At 42.9% G+C, this 26,373-nt stretch overlaps 1 long non-coding RNA gene across 1 annotated transcript; it reads right to left on the bottom strand.

Moving 5' to 3' along the window:
- Positions 1-593: 593 nt before the first annotated feature.
- On the bottom strand, positions 594-4,092 carry LOC147985400 (uncharacterized). Its single transcript, XR_015616683.1, has 3 exons — positions 3,664-4,092; positions 2,211-2,284; positions 594-916 (listed from the first exon to the last, which is right to left on the bottom strand). It is a non-coding gene; the product is annotated as an uncharacterized LOC147985400 (long non-coding RNA).
- Positions 4,093-26,373: the final 22,281 nt, after the last annotated feature.

Genomic DNA, 26,373 nt, shown 5'->3' with positions numbered 1-26,373 from the left:
TATCTACCCGAGTGAGGCAAGTCCTTCGTGGGCGACGGCCATGGTGGGATAGACAAGGTTTCTTCTTCGTGGACCCTTCGTGGGTGGATCCCTCCGTGGACTCGCGCAACCGTTACCCTTCGTGGGTTGAAGTCTCCGTCAACGTGGATGTACGATAGCACCACCTATCGGAACCACGCCAAAAATCTCCGTGTCTCCAATTGCATTTGCACACTCCAATCCCATCCCTTTACATTCTTGCAACTTGCATGATTTACTTTCCGCTGCTCATATGCTCTTGTCATGCTTGCTTGATATGTATTGTGAATGTTTAAACTTGTGTCAAAACTCTACTTAAACCTAAAGAAGTTAAAAACTGTAACTTGTCTTAGGTAAAGTCTATTCACCCCCCCCCCCCTCTAGACACCTCTTCTTAATCCTTTCAATTGGTATCAGAGCATTGATCTCCATTGCTTTGGTTTAAACACCTTTGGAGGAAGATGGATGAGTCTACGTTGGGGAGTCTTAGACGTAGAGTGTGACGCCCCCGGTTTGACCGTACACTAATCATACACGCAAACGTGTACGATCAAGATCAGGGACTCACTGGAAGATATCACAAAACAACTCTACAAATAAAATAAGTCATACAAGCATCATATTACAAGCCAGGGGCCTCGAAGGCTCGAATACAAGAGCTCGATCATAGACGAGTCAGCGGAAGCAACAATATCTGAGTACAGACATAAGTTAAACAAGTTTGCCTTAAGAAGGCTAGCACAAACTGGGATACAGATCGAAAGAGGCGCAGGCCTCCTGCCTGGGATCCTCCTAAACTATTCCTGGTCGTCGTCAGCGGGCAGCACGTAGTAGTAGGCACCTCTGGTGTAGTAGGAGTCGTCATCGAAGGTGGCGTATGGCTCCTGGGCTCCAGCAGCTGGTTGCGACAACCAGGTAGAAGGGACAGGAGGAAAAGAGGGAGAAAGCAACCGTGAGTACTCATCCAAAGTACTCGCAAGCAAGGAGCTACACTACATATGTATGCATTGGTATCAACTGGAATAAGGGTATCATATGTGGACTGAACTGCAGAATGCCGGAATAAGAGGGGGATAGCTAGTCCTTTCGAAGACTACGCTTCTGGCAGCCTCCGTCTTGCAGCATGTAGAAGAGAGTAGACTGAAGTCCTCCAAGTATCATCACATAGCATAATCCTAACCGATGATCCTCCCCTCGTCGCCCTGTGAGAGAGCGATCACCGGTTGTATCTGGCACTTGGAAGGGTGTGTTTTATTAAGTATCTAGTTCTAGTTGTCATAAGGTCAAGGTACAACTCCAAGTCATCCTGTTACCGAAGATCACGGCTATTCGAATAGATTAACTTCCCTCCAGGGGTGCACCACATAACCCAACACGCTCGATCCCATTTGGCCGGACACACTTTTCTGGGTCATGTCCGGCCTCGGAAGATCAACACGTCGCAGCCCCACCTAGACCAACAGAGAGGTCAGCATGCCGGTCTAAACCTAAGCGCCCAGGGGTCTGGGCCCATCGCCCTTAGCACACCTGCACATTGCGTGGGCGGCCGGAAGCAGACCTAGCCTAGTAGGCATTCCAGTCCAATCCAGCGCGCGCCGCTCCGTTGCTGACGTCACGAAGGCTTCGGCTGATACCATGACGTCGAGTGCCCATAACTGTCCCCGCGTAGATGGTTAGTGCGTATAGGCCAGTAGCCAGACTCAGATCAAATACCAAGATCTCGTTAAACGTGTTAAGTATTTGCGAACGCCGACCAGGGCCAGGCCCACCTCTCTCCTAGGTGGTCTCAACCTGCCCTGTCGCTCCGCCTCAAAGTAACAGTCGGGGGCCGTCGGGAACCCAGGCCCACCTCTACCGGGATGGAGCCACCTGCCCCTTCAGCCGCCAACTCCGAACAGTACCACAGGTAATGTAACTGTGTAAAGTATATAGTATATGCCCGTGATCACCTCCCGAAGTGATCACGGCCCAGTAGTATAGCATGGCAGACGGACAAGAGTGTAGGGCGACTGATGGAACACTAGCATCCTATACTAAGCAGTAGGATAGCAGGTAATGGTAACAACAGTAGTAGCAAGGACAGGCTATGCATCAGGATAGGAATAACGGAAAGCAGTAACATGCTACACTACTCTAATGCAAGCAGTATAGAGAAGAGTAGGCGATATCTGGTGATCAAAGGGGGGGCTTGCCTGGTTGCTTTGGCAAGAAGAAGGGGTCGTCGTCGATGTAGTCGATCACAGGGGTATCGACAATGGCCTCGGAGCTTACCGGAAAGAAGTAACGGAAGGCGAACACAATAAATAACAGAGCAATCAAATGCAACACAAAGCAAGACGCGACAATACGTTGTGCTAGGGGTGACCAAACACAGGGACAGGTGATACCGGCGAACGGGGAAAACATCCGGGAAAGTATTCCCGATGTTCCGCGTTTCCGGACAGACGGACCGGTGGGGAAAAGTTGCGTGTTTGCTATACTAGGGATGTGTGACAGACGAACGGGTTGTGTATTCAAATTCGTCTCGTTGTTCTGAGCAACTTTCATGTACAAAATATTTCCATCCGAGATACGGTTTATTTTATATGATTTTTCAAAGTTTATAGTATTTTTTTATGATTTTCTGGAATATTTTTATTTAATCTAATCCGAATTTGACCAAGTCAATTTGACTAGTCAAAAGGGAGGATGTGGCCCACATGTCATTGACACATAATTTAATTGATGGATAAATTAAAATGGAAGGGTTAAATTAACACAGGGGGCCACATGTCATAGGCTAGCAATTATCCAAAGTACTAATTAGTCTAACTACTCATTAGCTACTAACCTAAATAGGGCCGGTCACATCGAGAGACGCAGCCGGCCACACACACGCTGCACACACACACACACACATCACACAAGCACACAGGGCCGGCCAGAGGCACACAGCCGGCCACACACGGCGCACACACACAATACTAGGGAGTAACTCTATTCATTTTAACATAAGATAGCATTTTGTGAATTTTGTAGGATTTAATCCACGCATCAAAAGTATTTGGTCCAGTGGGATAAAATGGAGTTTGTCATGTATACTTCCTACTTATATTATTTTCACTCATGTTTACAACTGTTTAACCACAGTTTAGGGGCTGCCCAGGGGGTTACTCGATGTAATATTTGCAAAGCTAGCTAGCAGCTACAATAGCTATCATCAGTTAGCAGTAGACAAGTAGCAAGCGGCAGCAGCAGCAGCTTGTAGTAGCGCAGCGGCAAGCGCCAGCAGCAGCGGCGGCTATGAGCATGCACGGACAAGGGCGGCTGCAAGGGAGCGACCGCAAGCAAGGGTAGCAGAAGCAGCAGGTGCGCAACGGAGCAGGGGAGCGCGCGGAACGCCGTCTGAAGGCGGGCGCGACGGCCGCACGCGCGGGAGGCGGCTGCGGGCGAGCACGGCCGTCCGCGCGCGGGCACGGTGCAGGGCTTGGCCGGGGCCTGGCAGGCGCGTGGGCGCGCAGTTGGGGACACGCACGGGGCGGCCAGGAGCTAGGGAGCTCGTACGCAGACTCAAAGCTATGGCCATGGCGACTACAACGAGCATAAGGCAAAGGCTACAGCTACGGATTGAAGTTGGGAACGAGGGGAATCGGTCGGGGACCTCACCGCGAACCTGTAGAGGTGCAAAGCAAGCTCGGGGAAGGCTTGGAGGCGACAAATCGAAGCGGCGATGAGCGGCGGCCGGAGGTGGAAGAAGACTCGATGCAGGCGATGTAGTGGCGCCGAGCTTCAATGGGAGGCAGTAGAGGAAGTAGCGGGCGACGGCGAAGTCCAGGGGCACGACCTCAGGCTTCGGGGATGACGGGGAGTGCGCGAATGACGACGGCCATGGCGGTGGTGGTTCGGGTGTGTGCGGGGAGGAAGAGCGCGGCGCGAGGGGGAAGGAGTGGACGACTAGGGTTCGATCCAGGGGACGAGGGCGTCTGGGGGCGGCTCTTGTAGCCGTCGGGGAGGCGAGGATGGCCACCACGGCGACATGCTCCGGCCACAACTGGGGGATCTCTGCCACGACCCCCCCGGTGAACAGGAGAGGAAGGGGACGGTGGCTACTTGGGCCAGCCGGTGGCCTGGATGCTCAGTTGGGCCGAACGGCCCAGGGGGAGCGGGGGGGCTTTGCCCCTTTTTTTTAGTTGTTGTTTGTTTTTCCTTTTGCTTTTGTTTAATTTTTCTTTTATAGTTTTAGTTTAGTTTCTTTAATAGTTTATAGTTTTACAAAAAAAACATAAAAACAAGCCTTGATTTAGTATTAATGATTATGTTACTGCCATGTTAATCTTGGGCAACTAAATAAATAATTTATTAATTTATAAAATACCAAAGGCATGTATTTAAATGTTTTACCTGATGTAATAATTATTTATGAGCATTTAAACCTTTTCTAAAATTGTGGTTTCTCCATCATAATTACTTATGATTTATTTGACACAACCCGAACATTTTAGTTTTAATTTTTTTTTTGAAAACTTTTGTTGTTTGTCTTTATTTTAAATTTGAATTTGAATCATTTTTGAACCATCGCGAGACTAACAACAGTAACCGAGGTGACGTGGTATCATTAGCGTGGAGTTACTGTAGCTTAATTATCCGGGCGTCACATAGAGTGCCTCTTCTGGATGGAGAGTATTTTCATGAGTGGAAAAATGAGATGCTTGAGATTTTCAATGAATATCATTTGAACAAGTACATTACTAGCCCTTTTGCACCTCATGTTGATCCTTTGCATCCTACCCTTGATGAGTCTATTGACATGATCCGTAATCTTAGAACTATCAATTTAATCACTAGAGGTTTGCCTAGACACTTTCTTAATAGCTTGCCTGTTCCTGATTGTGCCTACACCATATGGAGATTCCTTGAGGAACGTTTCCCAAACTATTCCTTAAAAAATCTAGATGAGATTCTTCATAAGTCTATTGCCTTGATTAAGATGAGTTCCAAATGATCCCAAATTTGGTGATTGCTTATTTGAGCTTACTAATCTTACGAGTGCAAAAGGAGATGTTGGAATCATTAGCAATATCATCTCTGAAGTCATTAGAATTAATAGAGATGAACATTGTTACGGTCATACTTCTAATGAATTACCCTCTTTAGGAGTTGATCAATCACAAGACGATATAGAACATGGATACTATGATGAGGATGATGATAGTGACTATGATCTTGATGATGCAATGAGACACTTTGGTCTTATGGCTAATCTTCGCGGATACATGGCTGGAGGAAAGGAATGGGTCCTCGATAGTGGATGTACTAATCATATGACCGGAGACAAAGATATGTTTTGTGAGCTTGCTAAGAACAATGGCCCTCGAAAGTATGTCACTTTTGGTGATAACTCAAAGGGTAAGGTGGTTGGCCTCGGTAAGGTGGCCATCTCACATGATAGCTCTATACAAAACGCCATGCTCGTTGAATCTCTTGGGTACAATTTACTTTCAGTATCTAGACTTGTTGATTTCGGTGTTAATGTCCTATTTATTGAAGTAGATTGCCAAGTGTTTCGAAGATACAATCATAAAATGGTCTTTACTGGTATACGTAGAGGTGATCTTTACATTGTTGATTTCACTAAAAAGGCTCAACCTAGAACTTTCTTAATTTCTAAATCCTCTAAAGGCTGGTTGTGGCATAGAAGGCTAGGTCATGTGGGCATGCGAAATCTTGATAAGCTTATTAAAGGTGATCATATCCTTGGAGTAAAAGATGTCATATTTGACAAGGATAGACTTTGTAGTGCTTGTCAGGCAGGAAAACAAGTTGGAGGAAGCCACCCCGTGAAGAACATCATGACCACGAGAAGACCGCTCGAGCTACTTCACATGGATCTTTTTGGTCCCAATGCCTACAAGAGTCTCGGTGGTAACTCATTTGGTCTAGCCATAGTCGATGATTTTTTAAGATTTACATGGGTGTTCTTCCTTGATGATAAATCGTAGGTCCAAAAGATCTTCAAAAACTTCGCTAGGAAGGCCCAAAATCAATTTGAAGTGAAGATCAAGAAGGTTCGGAGCGACAACGGAACGGAGTTCAAGAACGCAAATGTGGATACCTTTCTTGACGAAGAAAGGATTTCACACGAGTTATCGGCTACGTACACACCTCAACAAAATGGAGTTGTTGAGAGGAAGAACCGGACTCTTATTGAGATGGCAAGAACGATGCTTGATGAGTACAAGACTCCAAAACACTTTTGGGCGGAAGCGGTTGAGACACCTTGTCATGCAACAAATCGCTTGTATTTTCACAAGCTACTCGGCAAGACGGCATACGAGCTCCTCACCGGTAACAAACCCCAAGTTGGATACTTTCGAGTATTCGGCTCAAAGTGCTACATTCTTGATAAGCATCGTCGTTCTAAATTTGCTCCTAAATCTCATGAAGGTTTCCTACTTGGTTATGGCTCAAACTCTCACACTTACCGTGTCTACAACAATTTCACCCGAAAGGTTGAAGAGACGGTAGATGTGAAGTTTGATGAATCTAATGGCTCACAAGTAGAGCAATTGCCAATTGATGTAGGAGACAAAGACCCTTCCGAAGCAATCCAAGACTTGTCTATTGGCAAAATTCGTCCAACGGAGGTGAAGGAGAGTACCTCGTCCGTCCAAGTAGAAGCTTCCACCTCACGACAAGGTGAACCAAGAGTTGATACGGAAGCATCCACAAGTGGGACACACCAAGACAAAGAAAACGAAGAAGTACACCAAGATGAACATCAACAACCTCCTTCTCCACCACGACAAGAGAACGACAACATCAACAATGAAGAAGGCCAATAAGAAGAACAAGATGATGAGTATGTTCCACCTTGAGCCAAGCAAAAGCTCCCACGAGTTCGAGAAAGAGTCGCCAAAGACCATCCCGTCGAGCAAATCTACAATGATATCCAAACCGGGAGAATCACTCGCTCAAAAACTCGTTTGGCTAATTTTTGTGAACATGACTCATTCATCTCTAGCATTGAACCTATGAAGGTTGAAGAAGCATTAGAAGATCCGGATTGGATAAACGCCATGCATGAAGAGCTATACAACTTTGAGAGAAATCAAGTGTGGACATTGGTCGAGAAGCCTGACAACAACCACAACATCATCGGTACCAAATGGGTGTTTCGCAACAAGCAAGACGAAGATGGTCAAGTTGTCTGCAACAAAGCTCGTCTCGTCGCCCAAGGCTATACTCAAGTCGAAGGTATGGAGTACGGTGAGACATATGCCCCCGTTGCTAGACTTGAGTCCATCTGCATCTTGCTTGCCTATGCTAATCACCATGATATCACTTTATATCAAATGGACATTAAAAGTGCTTTTCTAAATGGTGAAATCGAGGAGGAAGTTTATGTTAAACAACCTCCCAGCTTCATCAATCCTAAGAAACCCGATCATGTTTACAAACTTCACAAAGCTCTTTATGGTCTTAAACAAGCTCCTAGAGCATGGTATAAATGCTTGACCAAGTTCCTTATTGAAAAGGCTTTGAAATTGGAAAAATAGATTCTACTCTTTTTACTAAAAGGGTTAATGGAGAATTATTTGTGTGCCAAATTTATGTTGATGATATCATATTTGGTTCGACTAACCCTCATTTTAGTGAAAAGTTTGGGAAGCTAATGTCGGAGAAGTTTGAGATGTCTATGATGAGTGAACTCAAATTCTTTCTTGGTTTGCAAATCAAACAAACTAAGGAAGGTACCATTGTCTCTCAAACAAAGTACACCAAGGACTTATTCAAGAAGTTCAACATGCAAGAATGCAAAGGTATGACTACACCCATGCCTACTAGTGGACATCTTGACTTGACTAAGGACGGTGAACCGGTTGATCAAAAAGTTTACCGCTCTATGATTGGTTCATTGTTATATTTATGTGCCTCTCATCCCGATATTATGCTAAGTGTGTGCATGTGTGCACGATATCAAGCGGCTCCTAAAGAATGTCATCTTAAGGTTGTGAAAAGGATAGTGAGATACTTAATACATACACCAAATTTTGGCATTTGGTATCCTAAGAGGTCTTCTTTTGATCTTGTTGGCTATTCCGATTCAGACTATGCCGGAGACAAGGTTGATAGAAAGTCCACTTCGGGTACATGTCAATTTCTTGGTAGATCTCTTGTGTATTGGTCTTCCAAGAAACAAACCTCGGTATCCTTATTCACCGCCGAAGCGAAATACATTGCCGCTGGCTCATGTTGTGCTCAATTATTTTGGATGACCCAAACTCTTAAAAATTATGGGATATATGTGAAACATGTTCCATTGCTTTGTGACAATGAAAGTGCTATCAAGATTACTCACAACTCCGTGCAACATTCTTGAACTAATCATATTGAAGTTCGTCATCATTTCATTCGAGATCACGTTGCCAAAGGGGACATTGATCTTAAGCATGTTCGCACCGATAAGCAATTGGCGGATATATTCACCAAACCGCTTGATGAGAAAGTATTTTGCCGTTTGAGAGGAGAATTGAACATCATCGATGCTTCAAACTTGGAGTAGAAACTCCATTTGGATACATGCAAGGCATGAGCCTTTGACTAATCATTGATATTTCTTTCATGATGCTATTTATATGTCTTGGATATACTTGCACCCTTGCATGCTGTCTAACCCTTGTAGGTACTTGGATGAACCTAAATCTATGAGATTGCAACCCACTTGCATCATGAGCAATTTCTACATCACCAAGTCTCTACACAATGGTGGTTGAATACAAGGAAGCGCGAAACTCTTCAAACATATCCTTTGACAAATTCTACATTAAGTTTTATGATTGTCATCTTGGATATACAAGTGCTCTTCCTTGCAAAGCTAACCCATGTAGGAAGATGAACTCAAATTCCAAGTGGTGCTCCCAACTCTTGATGAGCTATATCAACCTTGAGCAACTCACACAAGTTCAACTACATGATCAAGATCAACACCACCACCCAAGGTATGTCATTCCATCTTAGAGAAGCTCTACCCAAAGCATAGGTCAAAGCAACTCAACAGGTATGGTCGTGCCTGTCGGAAAAGAAAAGAAAACACATTTTTTTTTGTTCCGCTAGAGGCACGAATTTACTTCTCGTGGAGGCACGGATTAGCTTCCACGAGAGGTACAGCCGAGCCTCTTGGAAAGGAAAAACATGTTTATTTTGTTCTGTAGGAACCGTGCGAAAAACGAATTTACCGCTCGTGGAGGCAAATATTTGCTTCCTCTAGAGGCACGACCGCGCCTATTGAAAAGGAAAAAGCATGTGCCTCTTCGTAAAGGAACAAAAATGTGCTTCCGCTTTGAGGTTTTTCATCAAAAAAAACTTTGCTAAAACCTATCAACATGAGATTTAGTTTTAAAGATCCCGAAGTGAAGGATCAAACGGCGAAAATGGTTCGAAATTTGGACGCACTTTTTAAGAGATAAAATGTTTTGAATATATATGAAAAAAAACTCTCAGATTATGACAGGTGGCGCGTTGACAACATGAGAGTAATATTTGAAAAAGGTACTACTTCAATAGTAATTTCGCTTTATTGGGAACTGAACCCACGCGCTAGGTTCTTACAAGCATCTAGCGAACCACTAGACTATCTAAATACTTGTGACTCACTACAACGCAAAACATTATAAGAATAATTGTAGCCGCACTATTTGTGTATTGGTTATATTTTGAAACTATTTGATAACATTCTGAGTAAACCTGATTTTATGAAGAAAAAAAATGTGAACAAAATTTGAAAGTTTACCGATTTCATAAGAAGTTCATGAACAAGCAAAGAAATGTTGGTCTACTCAAAAAAAAGTTCACAAATTAGAAAAACGTTCAGATATTCAAAATTTTCATTAACATGAAAAAATGCACTAATTTGAGAAAGAATTCCAAGAATATGGAAAAAAAATAATATCATCAGTTTGAAAAGAAATGATCATTTAAAAAAGTTCATCGGATTTGAAACAAATTCATCAAACTGAAGAAAACTTCATCAAATTTGAAAAAAGTTCACCGGCTCTGGAAAAGTTCATCGAAACTAAAAAAAATCATCAAATTTGAGAAAAGTTCATCGAATTTTAGAAAAAGTTCATCATATTTGAAAATTTTCATCGACTTCGAAAAAAGTTCGTAGATTCTGAAAATAGTTCATTAAACCTGAAAAAAAAACATTGATTCTGGAAAAAGTTCATCGAATTTAAGAAAAGTTTAATGAACTTGAAAAGAGGTTCATCGATCTTGAAGAATAGTGTATCAATTTTGAATAAAAAACATGAATTTAAAGAAAACATTCATGCATTTTGCAAAAAGGAAAAAATGAACAAAACCGTTCCAATAGGAAACATAACAGTTCCAAAAAAAAGGAAGAAGGAAAGAAAATCAAAAGTGGTATTGGTCACAAAGGAGATGTGGCTAGGTTGGTTAGCGCAACTTGCCCATTACCAGGAGGCCGTGGTTTGAATCACGCCTATGCGTATTTGCAGGTTTTTTTGCGTGTTAAATAAAATAGGGGACAAAGAAAGATGGGCCGGCCCAACTAGACGCATGAGAGAGCTGCTTCAGACGCCGGTTTGCGAAAAACAGTAGTAATCGTCGCCTAAAACACCAAATAGGAATTTCCTATGTTTAGCGAGGTATAGAGGCTGTTTGGATTGCAGCCGTGAGCTGCCTTACCAATATATTGGCGTGGACCAGCTGCCTAGGCCTCCCTTTGGATTGCAACCATTTTTTTGGCTTTGCCCCGATTCTGCACCAACTTCCCGTATACTCGTGTACTATTTTCGTCCACGCACTGGCGAGCCAGCGGCGGCAAATTTGTTCGCCAATAATTTGGCGTGACCAACTTTGGCGTGGCTAGTACATGCACCATCCAAACAAACCCATAGTCTTTGCGACTAGCGCCTTGCTGACCAACTCAGCTAGCTAGCGGTTGCATGGGCCGCACCAACAACGCGTGCATTACTGGCTCGCTCGGCATGGTACACGATAGACATATTTCAAATGTAAGATGTACATTTTGAAAATACATATTTTGAACACTTTTTGAATACATGGTAATATTTTCCAAATACATGTTCTATACTTTTTGAATGGCAGTAAAAAAATGTAAACTATGTGAATATTTATTTAACACTTTATAATAATTTAAAAAAGCATGGACATTTTATGGAAACACGCGGACATTTTTTTAAAATATCGCATACATTCTTTAATGGTAATATACTTTTTTTCTTTACATTGTTTATAACATTTTTATAATTGTCCAAACATTTCTTTGAAACACAAGAATATTTCCATAAAATGTCAAGTATATTTTTTTACGGGTATGAAACATTTTTTTACATTATGAATACATTTTTTACATTGTATACACATTTTTTTTCAAAAACCTTCGCATGTATTTATTTTTGAAACACAGTAATATTTTTTCATTGTCACAATTTTTAAAGTTCACACCATTTTTTGAAAAGTGCGCTCATAATTTTTTATACTATCTTACCATTTTTTCAGATTCATGTTTTTAAATTTCTTATTAAGTAAATTTAAGTTTGTATAATATACGCACTTAATTTTAAAAATGATTAAAACCAAAGAAAAAGAAATAGAAATCAAATATTGTCAGTCGTCAGCCTCGTCCTACACCTTGTATATTGTCAACCGAGTATTGTCAGTTGGACGACTCATCACCAACACCTTGTAGGCGATGCAGTCGTCTGCCTTGCAAACAAGCGGCACATAGTCCTTCTACTTGCTCGATAGGTCGTCCCCTCATTCACTCAATCAGTTGTCAGTTGATAGGTTGATCACTTAACTTGGTGACCGTTCACTTTTTAAGAAAAGTGCTCAAATTTGGTGTGTGTCTATATATATATATATATATATATATATATATATATATATATATATATATATATATATATATATATATATATATAGAGAGAGAGAGAGAGAGAGAGAGAGAGAGAGAGAGATCTAGCTACTACAATGGACCCTAAGGTCCTAAGGGAACTACTCACACATGGTCATGGAGGCAGCAAGGTTGATGAAGAAGCCTCCCGTAATGGACTCCCCCTCTGGCTGAGTGTTGGAACAGGCCTCCAGGTTGGATCTTCTTGGAACATAAACTTGTAGTCGTGAAAAAAATTTAGAGAAAATTGGTAATGAGGGTTTCGCACAATATGAGATTTATTGGCGGAAGAATTGACATAAGGTGGTGGATAGGGGGCCCACGCAACCTAGTGGCGCAGTTCAGCCCCTGCCGCCCAACCAGCGTGGGGCCCCTGTGGCTCCTCTTGCTTGGCTCTGGAACTTTCTAGACTCTTCTCGTGGAGAAAAAAATCATATTAAGTCCCGGTCGCATTTTGGCCCTCGTAGATATTGATTTCCTAGAATACAAAAAATATGAGAAAACAACAACTGGTATTGAACATTGAATTAACTAGATGTTGCCCCGCGCGTTGCGGCGGAATTTTTTCATGAAATTTTTGAGAAAGGCCGCGATCAGTGCCATAAACTACTGACTTGCACGTTCTGCAAAATTGATGATGTACATTAAGGTAAGGTCAATAGTCCAACATATGTATCATAGTGTAGGTATGCAAAAAATGTCCGGATGATATGAACACAGTTGACGTACATAAACTTAGTCCTGCATAATGATATATTTGTACTTTTGTATTTCTAAAAACACCTAGAAGTATGAGAATGTTTCTCGGTTACAATAGGTGATGATTGTTAGGGGGGTTGTGGATATGGTCTCTGCATGATTTTTTACGTTGAAGATTAGAATACTATCAATTGAACATACTTTTTGTAAAGTGCGCAAATATTACCTAATTTTATCACCGTACTTGAACTGTCGTATTCTTTAGTATTGGTAAAAGAATATATAGCTCGGTTCAGAGCATTACATAACCTGTCTACAAAAATGAACTTAATCTGCAAGATACTAAACACAGGTAACAAAGTTTGTGTGCACTACTGAGTACAAGATTTTAATGGAGCGAAGTTGCTACAATGTACCTTGCACAACGATTATGTCAATTTGCTCCCTTTAATATATGGAGAAGCTAGGGATTGTTGGATCTTTCAAAAGAAAAAAAAAGAAGACTACCTTGCACAACATGGGTAGCCGCCTCGGTCAGGTCTTGGAGGACTTCTTCCATCGCCTGTGCAAGTGTGCATCAAGCCATCAACCACGACCTTGACATTGCGTATATGCTGCAAGACCAGGGAAGTCGTGGCGGCGGTGCGACGGCTACCGACGATGCGCGAAGCAAGCAGCAAGGGATCATCGGATGCCGACAATGATCCAGGGCGGCGGCGAGACAGCCAAAGACAACGGCGGAGCAAGCTGTAAACGGTTGCCGTCTCTCGGAGATGATGCACGGCGGCCCCATGGAGGTTAAAACGGACGATGACGACGCGTCGAGCATGCATCAGGGGATCGCTGGCTGACTTGCTCCCTCCGCGATGATCCGCGGCAGCGGTGACACGGCCGATGATGACGGTGAAGCAGTAAGGGATCACCGTCTCTCAAGGCGATGATCTAAAAAGGCGGTGAGACGGCTGATGACGACGCGCGGAGCAAGAAGCACGGGGTCGTTATCTCCCGCGGCGCTCCCGAGCGATTAGCGTGGTCGCAGGGTAGCATGGTTCTGTGGGCGACGTTTCGATAGGATGACAAACAACGTATACGGGTCGGTTGCGGCATAGGCGGTGGTCACGCGACGCTGCTGTTCGTGGTGCAGCTCGGCCCTGTGCTCTCTCCACAACACACGTCGCTTGCGAGTACCAAATCAAGTTCCAATTTAAGGGCCGATGGGGAAAAGAGAACAGCAGCGGAAACTCTTGGACTTCATAGCTACTTCAGTTTAATCTACGAAGGAGAAGGGCAAGCGTGTTTTCACAGTTGTTAGTCCTACCTTTTCAGGCTCCGCATCCTATTAAACCGACTGGGGTTTAACTTCCCTAACTAACCGTAGCAGGTATAATGCGATATTTGCTTTGGGACATGCATCCATTGGTTGCATGCACCTGATTTCAAGCGGCGCACGTATAGGAGGGAGACCGAGGATTAAAACTGTTCTTCTGCCTGTAAAAACGGACGACTTTTTGTGTCCCACTGGTCTAATAAGCTCGGGCAAATGTAGCACTAATTACTTGTGATAATTATTCTACAAAATAAATAATGACCTGGATGCATGGATGTATTATGCAAGCTAAGAATTGATGATGTGGCAACATTGCTGAAGTGGATAGCTTGCATGTTAAGAGAAATAACATAGTACGGATGCCAGATATTATAGATAGGTTATTCTAAGAAAATAATATAAATTGCTATAAAAAATGTTCAAAATGATAATATAGTAGAATAAAATAATATTATAGAGACGTTTGATACATTTAAGTAGGTTTCTTTCCTTCTTGGTAGTTGGTGCTTCTTGAATGTTTTTGTCTTTGGTTGGCCTCATGCTGTGTTCCCCTCACTTTATGCTGGTAGATCTGGGCTCACTTGTATTTGCGTGTTGTATGTTTGTTCAGATGTCCAATGTGTGGCCTCTTTTTTGTGTAGGTTTTCCTTGTGATTGTCGAGCGCTCGCTTTGTCACGTGAAGCTTTGCAACTTTCTTTGTGTACACCTGGTTAAATTGTTTTTGTTCTTGTTCATTCATTTGCGTGTTGTAGCTGTGAGTTATCTGTTGTTGCAGTTTGTTACATTGTCTTATTGATTCATGTGTGTCGATGTGTTCGATTGTATCTTTTGTGACACGTGTTTTGCAGGTGTCTGATGACCCACAAGTATAGGGGATCTATTGTAGTCCTTTCGATAAGTAAGAGTGTCGAACCCAACGAGGAGCAGAAGGAAATGATAAGCGGTTTTCAGTAAGGTATTCTCTGCAAGTACTGAAATAAGTGGTAACAGATAGTTTTGTGACAAGATGAATGGTAACGAGCAACAAGTAACAAAAGTAAATAAAGTGCAGCAAGATGGCCCAATCCTTTTGTAGCAAAGGACAAGCCGGAACAAACTCTTATGATAGGAAAAGCGCTCCTGAGGACACATGGGAATATCGTCAAGCTAGTTTTCATCACGTTCATATGATTCGCGTTCGGTACTTTGATAATTTGATATGTGGGTGGACCGGTGCTTGGGTGCTGTTCTTACTTGAACAAGCATCCCACTTATGATTAACCTCTATTGCAAGTATCCGCAACTACAACAAAAGTATTAAGGTAAACCTAACCGTAGCATGAAACATGTGGATCCAAATCAGCCCCTTACGAAGCAACGCATAAACTAGGGTTTAAGCTTCTGTCACTCTAGCAACCCATCATCTACTTATTACTTCCCAATGCCTTCCTCTAGGCCTAAATAATGGTGAAGTGTTATGTAGTCGACGTTCACATAACACCACTAGAGGCTAGACAACATACATCTTATCAAAATATCAAACGAATACCAAATTCACATGACTACTAATAGCAAGACTTCTCCCTTGTCCTCAGGAACAAACGTAGTTACTCAAAAAGCATATTCATGTTCATAATCAGAGGGGTAATAATATGCATATAGGATCTGAACATATGATCTTTCACCAAATAAACCAACTAGCATCAACTACAAGGAGTAATCAACACTACTAGCAACCTACTAGCACCAATCCCGGGCTTTGAGACAAGAATTGGATACAAGAGATGAACTAGGGTTTGGAGATGAGATGGTGCTGATGAAGATGTTGATGGAGATTGCCCTCTCCCGATGAGAGAAGCGTTGGTGATGATGATGGTGATGATTTCCCCCTCCCGGAGGGAAGTATCCCCGGCAGAACAGCTCTGCCGGAGCTCTAGATTGGTTCCGACAAGGTTCCGCCTCGTGGCGGCGGAGTCTCGTCCCGAAAAGTTTTTTCTCATTTTTTTCTCATCGGAAGACTTCATATAGGAGAAGATGGACGTGGAGAGCCACCAGGGGGCCCACGAGGTAGGGGGCGCGCCCTAGGAGGGGGGCGCACCCCCACCCTCATGAGCAGGGTGTGGGCCCTCTGGCCTTCATCTTTGGCGAGGATTTTTCTTTATTTATTTTAAGATGTTCCGTGGAGTTTCAGGACATTTGGAGTTGCGCAGAATAGGTCTCTAATATTTGCTCCTTTTCCAGCCTAGAATTCCAGCTGCCGGCATTCTCCCTCTTCATGTAAACCTTGTAAAATAAGAGAGAATAGCCATAAGTATTGTGACATAAAGTGAAATAACAGCCCATAATGCAATAAATATCGATATAAAAGCATGATGCAAAATGGACGTATCCACTCCCCCAAGCTTAGACATCGCTTGTCCTCAAGCGAAAAGCCGATAACAATAAATATGTCCTCATGTTTAGAGGTAGAGGCGTCGATAAAAATAAAATACGGACATGAAGGCATCATGATTGTTCTCATAACAGCAACATATATAGATTTTGTCATATGATTACTTATGTTCAAGTGATGATCTATTCACAATGCAAGAGTATAAATCATAAACCTTATTGGGCTCCAACAAACTATAATCTCAGTCATTGAAGCAATTGCAATTTATCATAACATCGGAAAGAGTCTATGTGAGAGCTTAAAAGCAAGTCCACATACTCAACTATCATTTAGTCCTCCATAATTGCTAACACTCACGCAATACTTGTGGTTACGGAGTTTTAATCGGACACAGAGAAAGATAGGGCTTATAGTTTTGCCCCGCAACCTTTTACCTCAAGGGTAATGTCAACAATAATGATTCATGCTCCCCTACATCCAATTAGATATATATATATCATGTTCTTTCCAACATGCTGAGCTTGCCAAAGGATAAAATGAAAAAGAAAAGGTGCAGATCACCATGACTCTTGCATAAGGTAGAAGATAATAATAAAAGATAGGCCCTTCGCAGAGGGAAGCAGAGGTTGCCATGCGCTTTTATGGTTGGATGCACAAAATCTCAATGTGAAAGAACGTCACTTTATATTGCCCCTTGTGATATGAATCTTTATTATGCAGTTCGTCGCTTTTATTACTTCCACATCACAAGATCGTATAAAGCTTATTTCTCCTACACCAATCAATCATACATATTTAGAGAAATTTTTATTGCTTTGCACCAATGACAACTTACTTGAAGGATCTTACTCAATCCATAGGTAGATATGGTGGACTCTCATGGCAAAACTGGTTTAAGGGTATTTGGAAGCACAAGTAATATTTCTACTTGGTGCTGAGAATTTGGCTAGCATGAGGGGGAAAGGCAAGCTCAACAAGTTAGAGGATCCATGACAACATACTTTATCTCAGATATAAGAAAGACATAACTCATTACGTTCTCTTCCTTGTCCAACATCAACTCTTTAGCATGTCATATTTTAATGAGTGCTCCCAATCATAAAAGATGCCAATGATAATATATCTATATGTGAAACCTCTCTTTCCTTATTACTTCCTATTAATTGCAACGATGACCAAGGCTATGTCTACCAACTCCCAACAACTTTTAATCATCATACTCTTTCTATGTGAAGTCATTACTCTCAATAAGATCAATATGAACTCTTTGTTTCTTTTTATTCTTTTTCTCTTTTCTTTTATTCACCCAAGATCATGGCAAAATAATCAAGCCCTTGACTCAACACTAATCTTTATTATATATAGCTCACGGACTCAATTACAAAGAGAGATCATAAAGCAAAACTCAAAACTAGATCATGCCATAAACTTTATTCTACTAGATCAAGATACTACTAATAGGATCGAACTAAGAAAAACGGTAAAGATAAGAGTTGTGATTGTGATACGATACCGGGGCACCTCCCCCAAGCTTGGAAGTTGCCAAGGGGAGTTCCCATACCAATGTGATTATGTCTCCTTGGTTGGTGAAGAAGGTGGAGGTGTTGTTGATGATGCAGGCTTATCGTCCATCTTCCAAGGCATAGGCTCACCATCATAGAAGGATGATCGAGTCTCCGGGATCCTCAAATCTGCAGCCAAACTCATCCTTTTGAATCTATATTCATACTCACAGTTTTGGTTTTGTAGGTCATAGATTTGGCCTTGGAGGTGCTCGATCTTCTCATGAAGCTTGAAGATGGCCTCCCCGATGTTGTCAGCATCCAACTTGTGGTTGCTAGCGAACTCCGCGATCATCATGTGGTTGGAGTTGAGTCCAAGTTCCACCATCCCTTGGCACTTGAAAACTTGTTGCTCCACTGCTTCGAGCCTCGTCTCCATGCTTCCGGTCCCCTTTGGTCCCTCTTCATCGCGGATGTGCAACAACCCATCACGCAACTCAATGGTTTGAGGGTGTTGCAGCACCTCCGCAAGGTAAGGGTTGATGACCTTCTCGAAGAACTTGTCCTTGGAAGCACTTGGGGCCGTCATGATAACCTAGATCTGTCAGAAAAACAGCTCAAAACAAGAACACAGGAGATTTGCGTGATACGGGAGTCAAAACCTTCAGGAGGTTATATAATGAATTTTTACCGACCAAAATACGTATCGTGCAAGAAAACAGAGTCCGGAAGGCACACGAGGTGCTCACGAGGTAGGGGGCACGCCCAGAGGGGTAGGCGCGCCCACCACCCTTGTGGGGCCCTCGTGTCCTTCCCGGACTGCTACTTATTTTTCTATTTTTCTAAATATTCCAAAACAGAGAAATATTGCCTTAAAAATCGTTTTGGAGTCGGTTTACTTACCGTACCACATACCTATTCCTTTTCGAAGTCTGAAACGTTCCGGAAAGTGTCCCTTATGTATTCCTCTGGGGTTACGGTTTCAATAATATTGGTTTCAACATTTATGGGATTACCTGAAATATAATGTTTAATTCTTTGACCGTTTACCACCTTCGGATTTGTGCCTTCAAAGTTGTTGATTTTTATGGCACCTGAACGATAGAACTCCTCGCTAACGTAGGGGCCTTCCCATTTAGAGAGAAGTTTTCCTGCAAAAAATCTTAAACGAGAGTTGTATAGCAATACATAATCACCTACATTAAACTCACACTTTTGTATCCTTTTGTCATGCCATCTTTTAACTTTTTCTTTAAACAACTTGGCATTTTCATAAGCTTGGGTTCTCCATGTTGGGGAACGTAGTAATTTCAAAAAAAATCCTACGCACACGCAAGATCATATGATGCATAGCAACGAGGGGGAGAGTGTTGTCTACGTACCCAACGCGGACCGACTGCGGAAGCGCTGACACGACGTAGAGGAAGTAGTCGTACGTCTTCACGATCCAACCGATCAAGCACCGAAACTACGGCACCTCCGAGTTCGAGCACACGTTCAGCTCGATGACGATCCCCGGACTCCGATCCAGCAAAGTGTCGGGGAAGAGTTCCGTCAGCACGATGGCGTGGTGACGATCTTGATGTACTACCGCAGCAGGGCTTCGCCTAAACTCTGCTACAGTATTATCGAGGTATATGGTGGCAGGGGGCACCGCACATGGCTAAGGAATAGATCACGTGGATCAACTTGTGTGTTCTAGGGTGCCTCTACCTCAGTATATAAAGGAACCAAGGGGGGAGGGGGCGCCGGCCAGGGAGAGAGGCGCAGGAGGAGTCCTACTCCTTCCGGGAGTAGGACTCCCCCCCCAATCCTATTCCAACTAGGATTCCCAAGGGGGGAAAGAGAGAGAGGGGGCCGACCACCTTCTCCTAGTCCTAATAGGACTAGGGGAGGGGGAGGTGGCGCAGCCACCTTGGGCTGCCCCTTTCTCCTTTCCACTAAGGCCCATGAAGGCCCATATGGCTCCCGGGGGGTTCCGGTAACCTCACGGTAACCCGGTAAAATTCCGATTTCACCCGGAACACTTCCGATGTCCAAACATAGGCTTCCAATATATCAATATTTACGTCTCGACCATTTCGAGACTCCTCGTCATGTCCGTGATCACATCCGGGACTCCGAACAACCTTCGGTACATCAAAATGCATAAACTCATAATGAAACTGTCATCGTAACCTTAAGCGTGCGGACCCTACGGGTTCGAGAACAATGTAGACATGACCGAGACATGTCTCCGGTCAATAACCAATAGCGGGACCTGGATGCCCATATTGGCTCCTACAAATTCTACGAAGATCTTTATCGGTCAGACCGCATAACAACATACGTTGTTCCCTTTGTCATCGGTATGTTACTTGCCCGTGATTCGATCGTCGGTATCCAATACCTAGTTCAATCTCGTTACCGGCAAGTCTCTTTACTCGTTCCGTAATACATCATCTCACAACTAACATATTAGTTGTAATGCTTGCAAGGCTTATGTGATGTGTATTACCGAGAGGGCCCAGAGATACCTCTCCGACAATCGAAGTGACAAATCCTAATCTCGAAATACGCCAACCCAACATCTACCTTTGGAGACACCTGTAATGCTCCTTTATAATCACCCAGTTACGTTGTGACGTTTGGTAGCACCCAAAGTGTTCCTCCGGCAAACGGGAGTTGCATAATCTCATAGTCATAGGAACATGTATAAGTCATGAAGAAAAGCAATAGCAACATACTAAACGATCTGGTGCTAAGCTAATGGAATGGGTCATGTCAATCAGATCATTCAACTAATGATGTGACCTCGTTAATCAAATAACAACTCATTGTTCATGGTTAGGAAACATAACCATCTTTGATTAACGAGCTAGTCAAGTAGAGGCATACTAGTGACACTTTATTTGTCTATGTATTCACACATGTATTATGTTTCCGGTTAATACAATTCTAGCATGAATAATAAACATTTATCATGATTATAAGGAAATAAATAATAACTTTATTACTGCCTCTAGGGCATATTTCCTTCAGTCTCCCACTTGCACTAGAGTCAATAATCTAGATTACACTGTAATGATTCTAACACCCATGGAGCCTTGGTGCTGATCATGTTTTGCTCGTGGAAGAGGCTTAGTCATCGGGTCTGCAACATTCAGATCCGTATTTATCTTGCAAATCTCTATGTCTCCCACCTGGACTAGATCCCGGATGGAGTTGAAGTGTCTTTTGATGTGTTTGGTCCTTTTGTGAAATCTGGATTCCTTTGCCAAGGCAATTGCACCAGTATTGTCACAAAAGATTTTCATTGGACCCGATGCATTAGGTATGACACCTAGATCGGATATGAACTCCTTCATCCAGACTCCTTCGTTCGCTGCTTCCGAAGCAGCTATGTACTCCGCTTCACATGTAGATCCCGCTACGACGCTTTGTTTAGAACTGCACCAACTGACAGCTCCACCGTTTAATGTAAACACGTATCCGGTTTGCGATTTAGAATCGTCTGGATCAGTGTCAAAGCTTGCATCAACGTAACCTTTTACGGTGAGCTCTTTGTCACCTCCATATACGAGAAACATATCCTTAGTCCTTTTCAGGTATTTCAGGATGTTCTTGACTGCTGTCCAGTGATCCACTCCTGGATTACTTTGGTACCTCCCTGCTAAACTTATAGCAAGGCACACATCAGGTCTGGTACACAGCATTGCATACATGATAGAGCCTATGGCTGATGCATATAGAACATCTTTCATATTCTCTCTATCTTCTGCAGTGGTCGGGCATTGAGTCTTACTCAACTTCACACCTTGTAACACAGGCAAGAATCCTTTCTTTGCTTGATCCATTTTGAATTTCTTCAAAATCTTGTCAAGGTATGTGCTTTGTGAAAGTCCAATTAAGCGTCTTGATCTATCTCTATAGATCTTAATGCCTAATATGTAAGCAGCTTCACCAAGGTCTTTCATTGAAAAACTTTTATTCAAGTATCCCTTTATGCTATCCAGAAATTCTATATCATTTCCAATCAGCAATATGTCATCCACATATAATATCAGAAATGCTACAGAGCTCCCACTCACTTTCTTGTAAATACAGGCTTCTCCGAAAGTCTGTATAAAACCAAATGCTTTGATCACACTATCAAAGCGTTTATTCCAACTCCGAGAGGCTTGCACCAGTCCATAAATGGATCGCTGGAGCTTGCACACTTTGTTAGCTCCTTTTGGATCGACAAAACCTTCCGGTTGCATCATATACAACTCTTCTTCCAAAAATCCATTCAGGAATGCAGTTTTGACATCCATCTGCCAAATTTCATAATCATAAAATGCGGCAATCGCTAACATGATTCGGACAGACTTAAGCATCGCTACGGGTGAGAAGGTCTCATCGTAGTCAATCCCTTGAACTTGCCAAAAACCTTTTGCGACAAGTCGAGCTTTGTAGACAGTAACATTACCATCAGTGTCAGTCTTCTTCTTAAAGATCCATTTATTTTCAATTGCTTGCCGATCATCGGGTAAGTCAACCAAAGTCCATACTTTGTTCTCATACATGGATCCCATCTCAGATTTCATGGCTTCTAGCCACTTTGCGGAATCTGGGCTCACCATCGCTTCTTCATAGTTCGTAGGTTCATCATGATCTAGTAGCATGACTTCTAGAACAGGATTACCGTACCACTCTGGTGCGGATCTTACTCTGGTTGATCTACGAGGTTCAGCAGTATCTTGATCTGAAGTTTCATGATCATTATCATTGGCTTCCTCACTAACTGGTGTAGGTGTCACTGAAACAGTTTTCTGTGATGTACTACTTTCCAGCAAGGGAGCAGGTACAGTTACCTCATCAAGTTCTACTTTCCTCCCACTCACTTCTTTCGAGAGAAACTCCTTCTCTAGAAAGGATCCATTCTTAGCAATGAATATCTTGCCTTCGGATCTGTGATAGAAGGTGTACCCAACAGTCTCTTTTGGGTATCCTATAAAGACACATTTCTCCGATTTGGGTTCGAGCTTATCAGGTTGAAGCTTTTTCACATAAGCATCGCAGCCCCAAACTTTAAGAAACGACAACTTTGGTTTCTTGCCAAACCACAGTTCATAAGGCGTCGTCTCAACGGATTTTGATGGTGCCCTATTTAACGTGAATGCAGCTGTCTCTAGAGCATAACCCCAAAATGATAGCGGTAAATCAGTAAGAGACATCATAGATCGCACCATATCTAGTAAAGTACGATTACGACGTTCGGACACACCATTACGCTGTGGTGTTCCGGGTGGCGTGAGTTGCGAAACTATTCCACAGTTTTTCAAATGTACACCAAACTCGTAACTCAAATATTCTCCTCCACGATCAGATCGTAGAAACTTTATTTTCTTGTTACGATGATTTTCAACTTCACTCTGAAATTCTTTGAACTTTTCAAATGTTTCAGACTTATGTTTCATTAAGTAGATATATCCATATCTGCTTAAATCATCTGTGAAGGTGAGAAAATAACGATATCCGCCACGAGCCTCAATATTCATCGGACCACATACATCGGTATGTATGATTTCCAACAAATCTGTTGCTCTCTCCGTAGTACCGGAGAACGGTGTTTTAGTCATCTTGCCCATGAGGCACGGTTCGCAAGTACCAAGTGATTCATAATCAAGTGGTTCCAAAAGTCCATCAGTATGGAGTTTCTTCATGCGCTTTACACCGATATGACCTAAACGACAGTGCCACAAATAAGTTGCACTTTCATTATCAACTCTGCATCTTTTGGCTTCAACATTATGAATATGTGTATTACTACTATCGAGATTCAATAAAAATAGACCACTCTTCAAGGGTGCATGACCATAAAAGATATTACTCATATAAATAGAACAACCATTATTCTCTGATTTAAATGAATAACCGTCTCGCATTAAACAAGATCCAGATATAATGTTCATGCTCAACGCTGGCACCAAATAACAATTATTTAGGTCTAATATTAATCCCGGAGGTAGATGTAGAGGTAGCGTGCCGACCGCGATCACATCGACTTTGGAACCGTTTCCCACGCGCATCGTCACCTCGTCCTTTGCCAGTGCCCGCTTATTCCGTAGTCCCTGTTTCGAGTTGCAAATATTAGCAACAGAACCAGTATCAAATACCCAGGTGCTACTGCGAGCTCTAGTAAGGTACACATCAATAACATGTATATCACATATACCTTTGTTCACCTTGCCATCCTTCTTATCCGCCAAATACTTGGGGCAGTTCCGCTTCCAGTGACCAGTCTGCTTGCAGTAGAAGCACTCAGTTTCAGGCTTAGGTCCAGACTTGGGTTTCTTCTCTTGAGCAGCAACTTGCTTGCCGTTCTTTTTGAAGTTCCCCTTCTTCTTCCCTTTGCCCTTTTTCTTGAAACTAGTGGTTTTGTTAACCATCAACACTTGATGCTCCTTTTTGATTTCTACCTCCGCAGCTTTCAGCATTGCGAAGAGCTCGGGAATAGTCTTGTTCATCCCTTGCATATTATAGTTCATCACGAAGCTCTTGTAGCTTGGTGGCAGTGATTGGAGAATTCTGTCAATGACGCAATCATCCGGAAGATTAACTCCCAATTGAATCAAGTGATTATTATACCCAGACATTTTGAGTATATGCTCACTGACAGAACTGTTCTCCTCCATCTTGCAGCTATAGAACTTATTGGAGACTTCATATCTCTCAATCCGGGCATTTGCTTGAAATATTAACTTCAACTCCTGGAACATCTCATATGCTCCATGACGTTCAAAACGTCGTTGAAGTCCCGATTCTAAGCCGTAAAGCATGGCACACTGAACTATCGAGTAGTCATCAGCTTTGCTCTGCCAGACGTTCATAACATCTGGTGTTGCTCCAGCAGTAGGCCTGGCACCCAGCGGTGCTTCCAGGACGTAATTCTTCTGAGCAGCAATGAGGATAATCCTCAAGTTACGGACCCAGTCCGTGTAATTTCTACCATCATCTTTCAACTTTGCTTTCTCAAGGAACGCTTTAAAATTCAACGGAACAACAGCACGAGCCATCTATGTACAATCAACATAAACAAGCAAGATACTATCAGGTACTAAGTTCATGATAAATTTAAGTTCAATTAATCATATTACTTAAGAACTCCCACTTAGATAGACATCCCTCTAATCTTCTAAGTGATTACGTGATCCAAATCAATTAAACCATGACCGATCATCACGTGAGATGGAGTAGTTTTCAATGGTGAACATCGTTTATGTTGATCATATCTACTATATGATTCACGCTCGACCTTTCAGTCTCCGTGTTCCGAGGCCATATCTGCATATGCTAGGCTCGTCAAGTTTAACCTGAGTATTCTGCGTGTGCAAAAACTGGCTTGCGCCCGTTGTAGATGGACATAGAGCTTATCACACCCGATCATCACGTGGTGTCTGGGCACGACGAACTTTGGCAATGGTGCATACTCAGGGAGAACACTTCTTGATAATTTAGTGAGAGATCATCTTATAATGCTACCGTCAATCAAAGCAAGATAAGATGCATAAAAAGATAAACATCACATGCAATCAATATAAGTGATATGATATGGCCATCATCATCTTGTGCTTGTGATCTCCATCTCCAAAGCACCGTCGTGATCACCATCGTCACCGGCGCGACACCTTGATCTCCATCGTAGCATCGTTGTCGTCTCGCCAATCTTATGCTTCCACGACTATCACTACCGTTTAGTAATAAAGTAAAGCATTACATCGCGATTGCATTGCATACAATAAAGCGACAACCATATGGCTCCTGCCAGTTGCCGATAACTCGGTTACAAAACATGATCATCTCATACAATAAAATTCAGCATCATGCCTTGACCATATCACATCACAACATGCCCTGCAAAAACAAGTTAGACGTCCTCTACTTTGTTGTTGCAAGTTTTACGTGGCTGCTACGGGCTTAAGTAAGAACCAATCTCACCTACGCATCAAGACCACAATGATAGTTTGTCAAATAGACTCCGTTTTAACCTTTGCAAGGACCGGGCGTAGCCATACTCGGTTCAACTAAAGTTGGAGAGACAGTCGCCCGCAAGCCATCTCTGTGCAAAGCACGTCGAGGGAACCGGTCTCGCGTAAGCGTACGCGTAATGTTGGTCCGGGTCGTCTCGTCCAACAATACCGCCAAACCAAAGTATGACATCCTGGTAGGCAGTATGACTTGTATCGTCCACAACTCACTTGTGTTCTACTCGTGCATATAACATCAACATAAATAACCTAGGCTCGGATGCCACTGTTGGGGAACGTAGTAATTTCAAAAAATTTCCTACGCACACGCAAGATCATGTGATGCATAGCAACGAGGGGGAGAGTGTTGTCTACGTACCCAACGCAGACCGACTGCGGAAGTGCTGACACGACGTAGAGGAAGTAGTCGTACGTCTTCACGATCCAACCGATCAAGCACCGAAACTACGGCACCTCCGAGTTCGAGCACACGTTCAGCTCGATGACGATCCCTGGACTCCGATCCAGCAAAGTGTCGGGGAAG

This window comes from Triticum urartu, chromosome 2A, assembly GCF_056163025.1.
Source record: "Triticum urartu cultivar PI428250 chromosome 2A, HENAU_Tu73, whole genome shotgun sequence".
NCBI classification, from domain to species: domain Eukaryota; kingdom Viridiplantae; phylum Streptophyta; class Magnoliopsida; order Poales; family Poaceae; genus Triticum; species Triticum urartu.
The sequence above is the reverse complement of the archived record's forward strand: the minus strand, read 5'-3'. Positions and strand labels throughout refer to the sequence as shown.